The sequence below is a fragment of the Phasianus colchicus genome, chromosome Z (assembly GCF_987193195.1).
Source record: "Phasianus colchicus chromosome Z, bPhaCol1.hap1.1, whole genome shotgun sequence".
Taxonomy (NCBI): Eukaryota; Metazoa; Chordata; class Aves; order Galliformes; family Phasianidae; genus Phasianus; species Phasianus colchicus.
In genome coordinates, this window is record NC_143476.1 from 48,320,159 (window position 1) to 48,333,253 (window position 13,095).

The following is a 13,095-nucleotide window of genomic DNA, read 5'->3' on the forward strand; positions in this document are numbered from 1 at the left end:
CCTGAGTCTCCCAGGAGGCTGTTTAAACCCTGCAGCCTGGCAGGGTACAGCTGTCATGCTCATTGTCACCTCGTGGCCTATTTACTCCCTGCTCTGTGCTCAGGAGCCAGGAAGATGCTGGTGCTTCAAACTTCCCTAATTAACTCATTAATCATCACAGCCCTTCATCTTTTTCATGTGGTCTGTCTTCCTTGCACTAAAATGAAATTAGGAGATTTCATTTAGTCATTTAAAATGACCTGTCATTTTAGACAGAGGCACGATTGCTCAGGCTGCAGTTTCATGACATGGAGCTCTTGGTGGCCATGCTGCTGCCTGCTCCTGGGGCTGAGACTGCTCCAGGTTTGCTCCTTCAAACAGCCCAATGAAGGGGTAAATGAAACTTGTAAGAACCAGACACTGTGCCGAGTAAAGCGTGGTGCATAGGAAGAACTAGGCACAAACAGCTGATGACAGGGGACACAGAAAGGAACAGAGATGCCATGTGCAGGAACTGTTACCAAAAGCTTGGTGGCCTCACCCTTGAGCACCTGAGGGCCTGGAAGCTCCCTGGACAGAAACTTGCCACGTTTGTGTGCCAGCAGACCACCGGTGTGGCTGATGAAGAAGCAGCCATGGAGTGTGATGGCATTTACACGAGTGAAGATGTGTTTGTGCCCAGGCTCAGTGAATCATCAAGTGCTAACTACAGCTTCATGCCTAAAGTGTTATCTGTGCCCCTTCCTTTTTTCTCTGCTCTCTCAAGCTTGACTGGTAATTTTGTCAGTGAAGGTGAAGCCAAACACATTGTTCTTTCTTTCTAATACATTAAGGCATTGACATTTTGTCTTATTTAATGAAAAAAGAAAGGAAATAAGAGCTTTTACTGCTACAAAAGCCAGCAGGAGGCAAGAAATGGTAATTGCTGAGTTCTGAGCGCAGTTGCTTTCGGAAAATTATTCTGCACATGGAGGCTGAGGGCATTGACCAGAGTGAACCAAACTGTAACAAGTAATTTAATTACATGGAGGGGGCTAAGCTGCCTGAGTTTCTTGCTACTTCCAGTATAAGAGCATGAGAGCCTGTGGTCCTGCAGCTTTGTGGGGGAAGGATCTCTCTGTCATGCAGTGAGTGCTGTTGCAATTTTCTGATGTGCTATGAGAAAGTGACCAGTTGGTCATTAGCTGGTGCTCGCAGATTAAACAGATCCCCCATGCTGCTGATAACCTGCAGGTGGACCAATCAGCTCTCAGGCAGCACTGCTGTCAGACCTCCTCTTTGCAGAACCATCACGCACGCAGGAAATATGTTATATGACTCCCACACGTATTTCATTTTCAGACTTACAGGTTCTAGGGCAGAGTGGGAGAAAAACCAACAACCACATTGTCATCCCCTTGAGCTTTGTGCTGAATTATTTTATTCCGTGCAATCCTGTTTATTAGGCTACGTATACACCAGGACAGCATTTCTTGAGCTTTCTGGCACTTGGAAAACAAGCGATCAGTCTTGCATGGTGGGTATGTATATCCAATGTGCATACATTTGTATGCAACTTTCATGTCTGTGAACTGTGCTGGACAGATAATCATGAAAACCTAACATTCTCTTCTTCAAAGTAGCAGTGTGAGAAGCAATTAAGTGAACTCTGAATACCAGCTGAGCAAGCTTCCCACACCATAAAACACGGTTCAGTTCAGAACCAGAGAACAGATCTGCATCCTGCCATCTTAATTCTGCCTTCAAACAAGATTACCTGCTCTGTGCTCCAGGAAAACCCCTTCTGCTTATGATCTGCAGCAATCCCTGGCTGAAATTCTCTGACCTCTATGACACAAAGCGTGAGACTGGATGATCAATCTTCCCTAATCCTCAAAATCTATGAATAGAAGGAGGGGAATGAACAATTTACTGTGGTCTGAGCTGTTCGTTATCTACGTTACAAGCCCCAGTACACATGGCTCTGCACTTCCTAAACTGCCTCATGAAATCTTGCATTTATTATAGGTGTCTGTACTGGGTGTAACTGAACCAGCATGAAGAGTGGCTTAACAACATGTACAAACAAGACCAAGCTATGCAAATCACAGTTCCTGCAACATCTTTTGAGCTTCTCCTTGAGAACAGGGAGGAGCATTACACAATTAAGGGTAAAAAGTCACATCATTTTTCTCCTACTCTCACTTCTCCTTCTCATTAATTAATTCATATTGTGAATTAGTTCTGGCTGGTGGATACATTTTGGTGTATTGTGAGCCTGAGAAGATGTCAGACTTCCATTCAGATAATGAAACAGGCATAACAAACATGTTTATTGACCAGGTACCTGCACTGCATTCATTCATTTCAGAAATCCAGCCCCATAAAGGTCAAATGAATGTCTGAAGACAGGTGGAAGGTGGAGGCACTGAGGACATCGAGTTGTGCAAGGGCTGTCAAGCACAGAAGGTGTGGACAGCCTGTTTTGGTTCTCCTGCCAATTTACTACTCCATACATTAGTGACAGCAATTTACTATTTTTTATTGCTAATTTAAAGTCAGTGAATATTCACTAGCTCAAACAAGTTCAAATTTATCACTAAGTAGTACTCCAAAAACCTAGACAGGCTTCAGCAGCGGGCCCAGGTGAACCCCATGAAGTTCAACAAATTCTAATGCAAGATCTTGCACTTAGGTCAAGGCAGTCTCCTTTACCAATATACGCTGGGGGTGAAAGGACTGAGAGCAGCCCTGCCATAAAAGACCGATACTGGTGGATGGGAATCTGGACATGAGCCAGCAGTGTGCCCTCACAGCCCAGAAAGCCAACTGTATCCTGGGCTACATCAAAAGAAGTGTGGCCAGAAGGTAGAGGAAGGTGATCCTGGCCCTCTACTCTGTGCTGGGGAGGCCTCACGCAGAGTATGTGGAGAGATGCAGACCTGCTGAAGTACGTACAGAGAAGGGTCACAAAAATGATCCACAGAATAGAACACCTCTCCTCTGAGGACAGGCTGGGGCTCTTCAGCCTGGACAAGAGAAGGTTCCATGGTTTCATTATCTAACAGGGAGCTACAGAAAAGAAGGGACAGACTCTTAGCAGGTCTCTGGTGATAGAACAAGGGGAAATGGTTTCAAACTCAAAGAGGGTAGATTTTGATTAGATGTAAGGAAAAAATATTTTACAGTGAGAGTGGTGAGGCACTGGAAAAGGTTGCCCAGTGATGTGGTCCCTGGAAACTTTTAAGGCAAGGCTGGATAAGGCCTGGGTAATCTGATCTAGCTGTGGTGTCACTGTTCATTGCGGGGCAGTTGGACTGGATGGCATTCAGAGATCCCTTCCAAATCTAGGGATTCTATGATCATATGATTCTGTGAGAAGAGGTCTCTCCAGAGGGAAGGGCTGTCCTTTGCAGCCATTGCTTTTGCCTGGGAGGATGTGGCCAGCCATAACATGCACCCTGCACAGGGCTGTCCAGCTGATACAGCAAAGACGTGGTCCTGCACCAACTTGCTAAATGCAGACATAGTCAGTGCTAAGAGAGTGGAGGTAGTTGAGGCAATATTGCCAAAACTGCTGGCTAGGCTGGCATGCAAAGACTACAGAGAGGAAGGTCCATGTCAGTGAAATCGGCAAATACTATTATCGGCATAATGTTGCTATTGCTTGCCTTCTCTGTTTCATTGAAAACAAATTAACTGCCCAAGACTCAATATGGATGCATAAAAAGATAATGCCTTCCAACTGTATTACAGGGGTTAAAATCCCCTGAGATAGCTGTTGGTTATCCCATTATTCCCACCTGTTCAATCACCATATCACATGAACAAAAACATGGTACCAGTGAGAATTTTGTCACCAGTCCAAGATGGAGATAATGTTGCTTCTCATCCTTATCATTGTATTATCATCAGTATCCTTTTCCTGAGGTACTTTAGAATCATAAAATATCCCAAATCGGAAGGGACTCATAAGAATCACTGAATCCAACCCTTGATTCCACACACGACCACCAAAAAATCAGATCACATGACTGAGAGCACTGTCCAGATGCTTCCTGAAGTCCAGCAAGCTCAGTGCCATGATCGCTGCCCTGGGGAGCCTGTTCAACCATTCTCTAGTGAAGAATCTTTTTCTGATACCCAACCTGAGCCTTCCCTGTTGCACCTCCATGCTATCCCCTTGGGTTCTATCATTGATAAGGAACATCTAAAAAGGGAAATCTAAGCCTGTTGCTAGATCTGCATTTAGGCTTTGGGAGATTGCTGACTTGACATTTGTGAAAATTTTTCTTGAATAGATACCTGGCACCTTAAGATGTCCACCTGTAGCTTGTTTGCTCTTTGCCTCGGAGAAAATCACTGGATGCCCTCTGGATGCTGTTGGCTGCTTCAATTGTGCCATACTACCTAATTACAACAGACCATCAGACATGCTTGTCTGCTGGGTCTACAAGTATTTCCAAGCGACCAGCCTTGGATGTCTAGCATCAGAGGAGCAAACCAGGCTGGATTCTGCTCATGGAGGATACCATCAGATGGGCAGTCAGGGCTGTATTTGCCTTCATACAAGCAGCCAACTTCATACCAAAGCAGGCAGGTCTGAGAGTATTGCAACAGTGGCTGCCAGGAACAGATGTGATAGTGATCCCTGAAATCCATCCAGACTTTAAGTTATTTGTTCAGGTGCAAAATCCCAGGAAAACTGGGTGAGAAGAGCAATAATAAATGCTATTTTCTTATCTTACGAGGTAGGGTCATGTGTCTTCTTCCAATAAAGGAATGTACACAGTAGAGGAAGTTGAATACACAATAACAATGTACTTCCCCAGTGCTCCTTTAAAATGTCTGTCTCTAGGCATTTCATGCAATGAATAGCAGAAGGTGGAAAATCCAGGCCTACCCTGACACTGAAAATATATAATAATCAGAGACAGTAGGTCTTGAAAAAGAGCTTTAAAACCTAGAAAGTCAGGGAGCTATTTTATAATTGCTCTTAATTAAAGAATTTTCTTTACCTTTCTCCTTTTATCAGTGTAAAAGTCTATTTTATATATGAGAAACATATAAATAGCAGGCCTAGCTGAGTCATTGTAATTTTCTAGATTTTTATCTGACCCTTTATGGTCTACCTCTTTTTTTTTTTTTTTTCCCTTGGTTTTCTGTTAGTAGATATGCTTTCTTTCTACTAGACTTTTTTTTTTTCCCCTCCACTTACTTTAACTCCTAAAGCCAAAACAGAGGCAATTACTTTAACTCCTAAAGCCAAAACAGAGGCAATTATCATCTTTTGATGTCCTTAGTATTATTTTGTTGACATTTTTCTCAGCCTTTTTCTTATTTCTGTTAGCTTAAAATAATTAGAAATTTAAAGCATTAACCACATCTTTAAAAAAGAGTAAATATTACGACACTACCACTCTTGGGCAATCATTGAGACAGATGCAGGTAATACTATCAGCATCAGAGCAGAATCCAAACCAGGAGCATGCTTGAGGCATAGGACTTAGGGCAGCTCTTCCATCCTGGCAAACCTACCCAAAGGTGCAGCTTACTGATGATAGCAGGAAGAGAGATCCAGCTGTGTGGCTGGCATCTGCTTGTATGTACCACTGAGGGAATGGGGAGTGAGGGGTGAAAATCATTGCCAGGCTGTTAGTTCTCATAGCCCAGCTGATAAAACTGTCACCCAGTCTGATGCTGACCACTGGCAAATTTCCACGATCACATAAAAAAAATCCAAACTTACTCAACAATAAGACTCCTGATATCTCTTTTCCTTCTAAGGAAGGATGTTTTAGACACCAAAGATGCACTTTTTTTGCACTGACCAGATTGCTTAGTGCACATGAAATGCAGCAACCGAAAGTCTTTGCACTTGTTTCCTTTGCAAGAATGGAGAGAGAGTTACAGATAAAAAAAAATTGACATTCTGCAATTTTACTCACTTAGACTGCTATGCAAGGCAAAGAAAAGCTAAAAAATGTTTCTATCTTCTGCATCCTAAGGTGATTCTTTTTTGGCTTTATAAGTCTCTTGTCTATCCCCTATCCCTTCAGCAAACTTTGCAGGCTTTTGCAGGCAGACAACCTTTTGGCTGGACACTGACAGCATAGCTCCACCAGCTTAGGAAGTAAAGAGATTTGATTCTTGCAGATTAGAAAGTAAAGAGATAAAAAAAAGAAATTATTTTCTGTGGTCTGTACTCTTGGCCACTATACTCATGAAAAGACAAAGACATCCTCCTCACCCATGCAGTTCAATCATGCACTTCCTCTGCAGCACACAATCTAACTGCAGATGCCTGTGCAGTACATACTTTCCCCCCTCTCCTTTTGTTTGAGACATACAAGAAGACACATGGTAAATACAGAGACAGTTTTTAAACCTTGGATTGTATAGTCTACATAATTGCTGTGTTTATCCATAATGACACAGGAAGTGTTTAGACCAAAACAAAACAAAACAAAACAAAACAAAAAACCAACAAACCAATCCACAGTGTCAGGAGATAATACCCCTTGAGTATTATAATTTAGTTCCACTGCCTCTGTAATTGCAAAAGTGAATGGTAGGGCATTTTCTCAGCCTGATGGCGAAGATACAGATGTAGAAGGTCAAGGTTTTATCTGTCTATGGATCTTGGATCTTTACTGACTTACTCTATAATCTTGCATAAATCACTTGTGTATCGTCCTCCTTGCTATGACAAAGACATTTTCCTATTCTGCAAATAATTTTACTCTTGTATCACCATTAGTTTAATAGTGTTACTATTAAGCAGCATGAATGTACTAGACAGTGTTCATGTGCTTCTGAGTGCCTTTTGTATGGCTATTTCTTCTGTATAGGGTTTCCAAAATTGTTTTTATTGTCATTACTATAAAACACATTTAAAATCAATACTTTCATCAATCTATTTTCCCAAGATTATTAATTGAAAACTTGTTTGTATATTTTTCTTTTTAGATACCAATGAAAAATCACCTGGAAAGCCACAAAATCATAACTATCTAGCCATAAAACAGTCTAGCTGAACATTGTTTAGAACTGTTAACATACTCGCATGCTCTCAACTCAATTATTTATACTTTTATTCTCTCACCCTTTATTCTTTCACATACTCTGCTGCTGACCTATTCAATGCATTATATCTTGGTCTGAAAACTTCCCTCTCCCTGTCCTGACTAAATACCTATAACCTGTTGACTCACACACTCTTGAATTTCTCTGTCCTAGCTTCAGACCCAGCTTCCTGGACAGCTCCAATCTGCCTTCAGACCTTGCTCTTCTACTGCTCTGCAACTTGTTTCTTTCTGAGGTTAATTAAGGACTTAAAGAGTAGTCTGTTGCTAAAGCTTTTTTCGACTTTTCCTTTTTTTTTTTTTTTTTTTTTTTTTTCCCCCAGCACAGCTTTGATACAGTTTACCTAGGTTTTGAATGCCCCTGTGCATATGCCCCTAAATGTGATTTCAGAATTAGGTATACTGTGATTAAGGCACTCATTACATATTATTATTTCATTGCATATATTATATGTTCTTTTGAAGATTATTATGCTTATAATGGAGTCTTTAAGAAGTATGTTTCATGCATATATTTGGAATGCCAATCGTAAAGTTGCTGTGGACATTCCTAAGTAGTTTCTCATAACATGATCCCATTGCAGCAGCATGTATTATTTGAAGGATGATGATAATTTTGAGCAAAACAAATCCAGTTATAATAACTGTGAGGATAAATGACTTTAGCCCTACTCTATCAGTTCACGTACAAACCAAACCAATGTTACAGACCTCTGGAAAACCTCCCAAACTGAAAACAGTATGTCTGAGGGCCGTTTGTTTTCAAAAACTGTGAAAGCTGTTACTTGTAACAGGAACTGATGGGAATTTTCAGTGGTGCCTTTTTTGTTACTTGTTTTGTGCTTCTAACTGCTACTGTTACAGCATTTTCAATGTTCTAATACTGTAGTAATGCAGCTGACTTGAAAGGAGACCCTGAACCCTACTGAGATACTGGTATTTGCACAAAGTCCAGACACCAATCCTTGTTTTCCCTCCAACCCTTAAATCTGCGAGAAGTATCAAAACATTCTGTAAGTTTTATTGAGACTGGATACTGAAAACCATGCTATACAATGAATAGTGTGATTTATAAAAGTGGAGAGATCTAGCCTAAGTATGCACAGCAAAAGCAATGGGCTTTCTGCCTGGCTGCTGGACTTCACTCCGGCTTCTTTATGCTGCTCTGGGCTTTGGGCAGGTCATACAGACTATAAGCTCCCTGGGAATGCCTGGCAAACTCCTGTGATTTTCCTCATGTATTCTAAGAACAGCCTAGAATTTGTACAATGCAAAAGAAGTTAAGAAACATTGTTTCTTCCCTTGGAATATCATGTCATAGCTATGTCCCTCAGGAGTTGGTTAGCCTTACCTACTCCAGGAAGGTTTCACTGCTGTATTAATACCTGCAGCCAGCCCAGAGGAGAATGTGGGAATCAGGGATGCCTGGCAGAGCCAAAAATGCAGCCCCAACAGAAGTTAAGTTAAAAACAGGAGCCAGCCCAATCAGGATAAAGCAGTGCACTTGAGAATACAAGACTGTAGAAGGATAAAAGAAACAATAGATAACTTTTTGGAGTTTGGATTATTAATTGAATGTGAACCCAAATACAACACCCCAATCTTGCCAATCTTGGATGGCAAGAGCTATAGTTTGGTACAAGATTTGAGGGGAATTAGTAGAAATGTTGAAGATATACACCTAGTGGTGGCAAATCCATACACTTCATTAACCAAGTTAAGGAATGAGTAGGTGGGGTTTACCATTCTGGATTTGAAGAATGGCTTTTTCTGCCTGATTTCCCCCCCCCCCAAAAAAAATCTCCTTTGAGTAGGAAAGCCCCAATATGGGGAGAAAAGACTCAGTTAACCTGCAGTGTTATCCAGAGCTGTAAGAACAGCCCAACAATTTTTGAGAACCAGACAGCCTGTGAGCCCAAGTTTTGGGTTCCTCCATCCCAAAGAGGAATTTTACTGCGGTACACAGATGCCACAGTAACAAAAGAGGACTGTGTAGAACGGACTGCGAGTGTGCTGAATTTTCTTGGTTTAAATGGTTATCAAGTTTCCCAACAGAAAGCCCAACTGACCAAAGAGAACTTGGAACAGAATGGAAGGAAGCAATTTGCCAAAGGCCCAGAACACTGACACAAAGCAGCCTTTGAGCCAGCAGTGTGTGACTGCTTGGAGACTGTCTATGCCAGTTGGCCAGACCTAAAGGAGGAACCATTGGACAATGCTGAGAATTCCTGGATTCATTGACAGAAGCAGTTTTGTGAGACAAAGAAACTGTAAGGCAAGTTATGCAGTAGCTACTACTGACAATGTAATCGAAGCAAAACCATTACGTGTGCGGACTTTCACCCAAAAGGTTGAAATAACTGCCTTGAAAAAAGTCTTAAATACATAGGCAGATTTTAAGTTTGCATTTGGGGTGGTACACAGTCATAGTACTATCTGGAAAGAGTGAAGATTGCTGACACACAAGGAAAACAAATTCATTATGATGTAAATCTATCAAAGATCATGGCCATTATACATTGTAAAAGACATCAGAAAGGTAACACTGTACAGGAAATTGGAAACAAGATGGTGGGTCAGGTAGTAAAAAAGTCAGCTGAAAGGAAAGAAATTAGTGAACTGACTTTAATTCCAGATGTTAAGCTTCAGATTTCTGCTTCCTGTGTCTGAACCTGTGAAGTATTCTAGAGAGGATAGGAATTTAATCAATGATTTAGAATGGAAGAGAGCAAGCTCACAGATGGGTGCAAACTCAGATGGATGCACTGTTGTGCCTCTTGGTATCTCATGGCAATTGATTCTAAGGGAACGGTATAACATACTGGAGGGATAGACACTCTTTATAAGTATTTGAACAAAGTAACTGTACAATCCTAGTACCAGAAAGTGGGTGCAAGTGGGGCATATTGAGAAAGGGAACTTTCTAGGGCAACAATGGTAAATAGATCAGAATTTTCTAGAAAAGGGGGTTATTGTTACTTACTTGTGCTGACAGACACTTCTTAAGGTTGGCAAGAAACCTATCCTCAAAGAACAGATAAGGCAAGGGAGGTTTCACAGATATTACTGAAGGAAATAATGCCTAGGCTTGGGGTGCCTGACATGATATCAAAGGATAAGGGTACTCATTTTTGTAAACAGGTATAACAACACATTAGGAAGTTCCTGAGAATCAACTGGCAACAACATATCCCTAATAGGTCCTAAGCAAGCAGTCAGATAGAGAAGATGAACCACCTACTTAAACAACAAACTATGAAAAATGGTCAGGCCTTGGACTCAAGCCAGGGGACTGGATCATCCAATCCATTCTATTAACCCAGGGGATTGGGTATATGTCAGAAATTTTCCAGCTGATCCACTGGAAGAGAAGTGTTAGGAATCCGTTATTTGAAAGACCAACAGCTTTCCAAAGTTTGTGAGGTGGTATATTCCCTCTCTCAAGGTTAGTGAATTGGAGAAGGTGATTGTCAATATTTTGGCCACCATGGAACCAAGAGAGAATGCAAATGCAAAAGCCCTAGAAAATTTTCTGCAAGTAGAAGTTTCATCCCTAAGCAAGATAATGATACAGAACCAACAAGCCTTAAACCTATTAGCAGCTAAAGGAGCTGTATGTGCACTAATTAATTCTATTTGTTATGCCTATATCAATAAAGAAAATGAGGTAGAAATGGATATACAAGCAACATGGGAAAAGAGTAGCCTATTACATCAGGTGGCCCGGAATAATACTTTATTTGGGTTTACAGACACATGGAATAAACTCACTAGCTGGGTCCTAAATTTACTTGGCTAAAGCAACTGTTTGTAGCATGGTAATACTAATTAACTTTGTAGTGTTAGCTTGCATACTTGTACAGTGCTCTCTTTAGTGCTGTTGGAAAGGCCTGGACAATTATGCCACCTGGAAGAGACACTGATGAACCACCAGGTGGAAACAATTAAATACTTCAAGAATAGACAGTGGGGTACTGCAGGCAAAAGAACTTGCCTAGGATATTGAAAAGGGGAACTGAATCATGAGAACAGCTCTTCTATATTGTGAAAACAGCCTTTTGCATAACTTGATATAAACTGAAGGATGGAGGTTGGTATAAATGTAAGCTCAAGAATGGAACGCAGAGGAAGCTGTGGAGCTTTTTGTAAAGTGAAGGTAAGAAAGTAGAATAGATGTCCTGTTGTTGAAGATAAGATGGCAAAACAGATGCCTCAGCTCAACATAACATCAGTGGGAACTAGTTTGGGCTACCCCCGCCCCCTTTAACGGTTGGAAATTTACAGTGAGAATGACTTCATCCTTCATCCCGTGACCACCAGAGAACTTCGTTATTTCTTGAAATTTCTGCCCATGTCCTTGGAACGTAATGAATATGTATACGTTAGTCTTTAAATATGTAGTCGCTGCTTCTCCCAGTGTGCATGTTGGTGGAGTGATCCCCATGAACCCAGCACTGTAATAAAAGGAATATCTGCTTGACATAACTCACTTGAGTGTCCAGTTACTTTGTTGTTTTCTTGGCTTCACTAGGCCACCGTTCAATGTGGCCATGCTGGGTGCTGGTGTGACGACAGCCCAAGGCCCAAGTAAAACCACCACCCGGGGAAGGCAACGAGACAGTGAGAGGAAGTGGCTTTCGCTGTGTAAGGCATGCAGTGATCATGCTCTGTTAGCAGCCTCGATATATCTCAACGGCCAGATCTTGCCGTGCACGAAAACTTTCTTTCTCGGAGATTACCATCACAGCCCTGTGCTTTTAAGAGACTCCATTTCCTGAGTAACACCGTTCTGACGGTGTTTCTCAAACACATACAGCAGGGGAAGCTGCAGCTCCACCCGCCATAGCGAAGGGCGACCCCAATTTCATTCCACGCGGCGCAGGGCCCTCCTCCTTCCCCTCCTCTCCCTCCCCCTTCTCCTCCTCCTCTCCTCCCTCCCCCTTCTCCTCCCCCATTCTCCCCCGCTCATCCCCGTCCCGCCCCGTCCCCACCCGGAGCGGGAGGAGGGTTCCTAGGAGGAGGCGCCGAGGCGGGCGGGGGCCGGGTGAGGTACCTTTCCGGCGCAGGTAGGTGCGCGGTCGGGCTGAGGGACGGGCGCGGGGAGGCGGAGGCAGTGTCGCAGGCAGGGGCCAGAGCAAAGCGACCGCACCACCGCCGGGCTGCGCCGCGCTTCGCTTCTTCTCTCCTCTCCCCGCGGCCCTGCGCCTACAAGGTGGGTGTCGGCCTGGCGGGCGGGATCGCGACGCCACGGTACCTGCGGAGCGTTCCCGGAGCACGACGGGACGCGTGCAGGCGTGGAGCTGGGGAGGCTGGGAGCGGTCACGGGCCGTGGCCGTCTGCCCCGCTTGTGGGCCTGCGGGCAGGCGCTGCACCTGCTGCTGCAGCGGCGCTGAGGAGCCCGGGGACCGAGGCGCGGCCGGTCTGCGGGGTTGCCCCCGCCCACCCCTGCCGCGTGCCGGCCCGGCGGAGGGGCCTGCGGGTCCGCAGCTCGCTCCTTATTCGCGCGGTGCTGGCCGTGGGAACCGGCCGCGTGTGTGTGAACGGCTCGTACGCGTTGGTCTATTTCTCAGCTGTCAGGAGGATTCAAACACCGAGGTGCTGAGTGTGCAGGAGATGCGTACAGAGACATCAGGACTTCCTGTCTTTATATCACTACTTGCCCAGTGCTGGTTTTAAGTGGAGCTGTAGGGCTATGGGCTTTTGGGCAGGACACATTTATGCGTGTATGAAGTACAGCACAGAGTTCTGAGTGTGAGAGATGGAGCAGGCCCTGTGATGCCCTCATTTCTGCTCTATGGCAGCTGCCAGGAGAGCAGGAGCTTGGCTGCAGTTCTGTGGCTTGGAAGGCTTTTTCTATATGTGCTTCTGGTCTGAGGCAGAAAGATGTTCCTACCTTCCCGTTACAACTTGTTTTTGTTTCTGCTGGATGCTTTAGCTCAATGGCCATCTCTGAGCTCTTCTACCCCATCATTTCTGGTGGGCTTTGGATATCAGTGCAGGTGTCAGGTCCGTCACGTTCAGGAGCGTTTTTTAGACAGCGCAAGTGTTGTGG

General features: G+C 43.7%; 1 protein-coding gene and 1 long non-coding RNA gene across 7 annotated transcripts in view; one reads left to right on the forward strand and one right to left on the reverse strand.

Moving 5' to 3' along the window:
* The window catches only part of LOC149912959 (uncharacterized), a 32,577-nt gene extending 20,359 nt beyond the window's left edge, over positions 1-12,218 (reverse strand). For both annotated transcript variants that reach the window (XR_016461636.1, XR_016461637.1), the window contains exon 1: positions 12,097-12,218. This is a non-coding gene — a long non-coding RNA (uncharacterized LOC149912959). The remainder of the gene's footprint in view (positions 1-12,096) is intronic.
* The window catches only part of SEMA4D (semaphorin 4D), a 93,728-nt gene continuing 92,554 nt past the window's right edge, over positions 11,922-13,095 (forward strand). For 2 of the 5 annotated variants that reach the window (XM_031605466.2, XM_090131359.1), the window contains exon 1: positions 11,982-12,109. The gene's annotated coding sequence lies outside the window, so the exon portion shown is untranslated. Of the gene's footprint in view, positions 12,256-13,095 lie in introns of all 5 variants that reach the window. The other 3 variants (XM_090131363.1, XM_090131360.1, XM_090131358.1) reach the window with 3 other exon arrangements.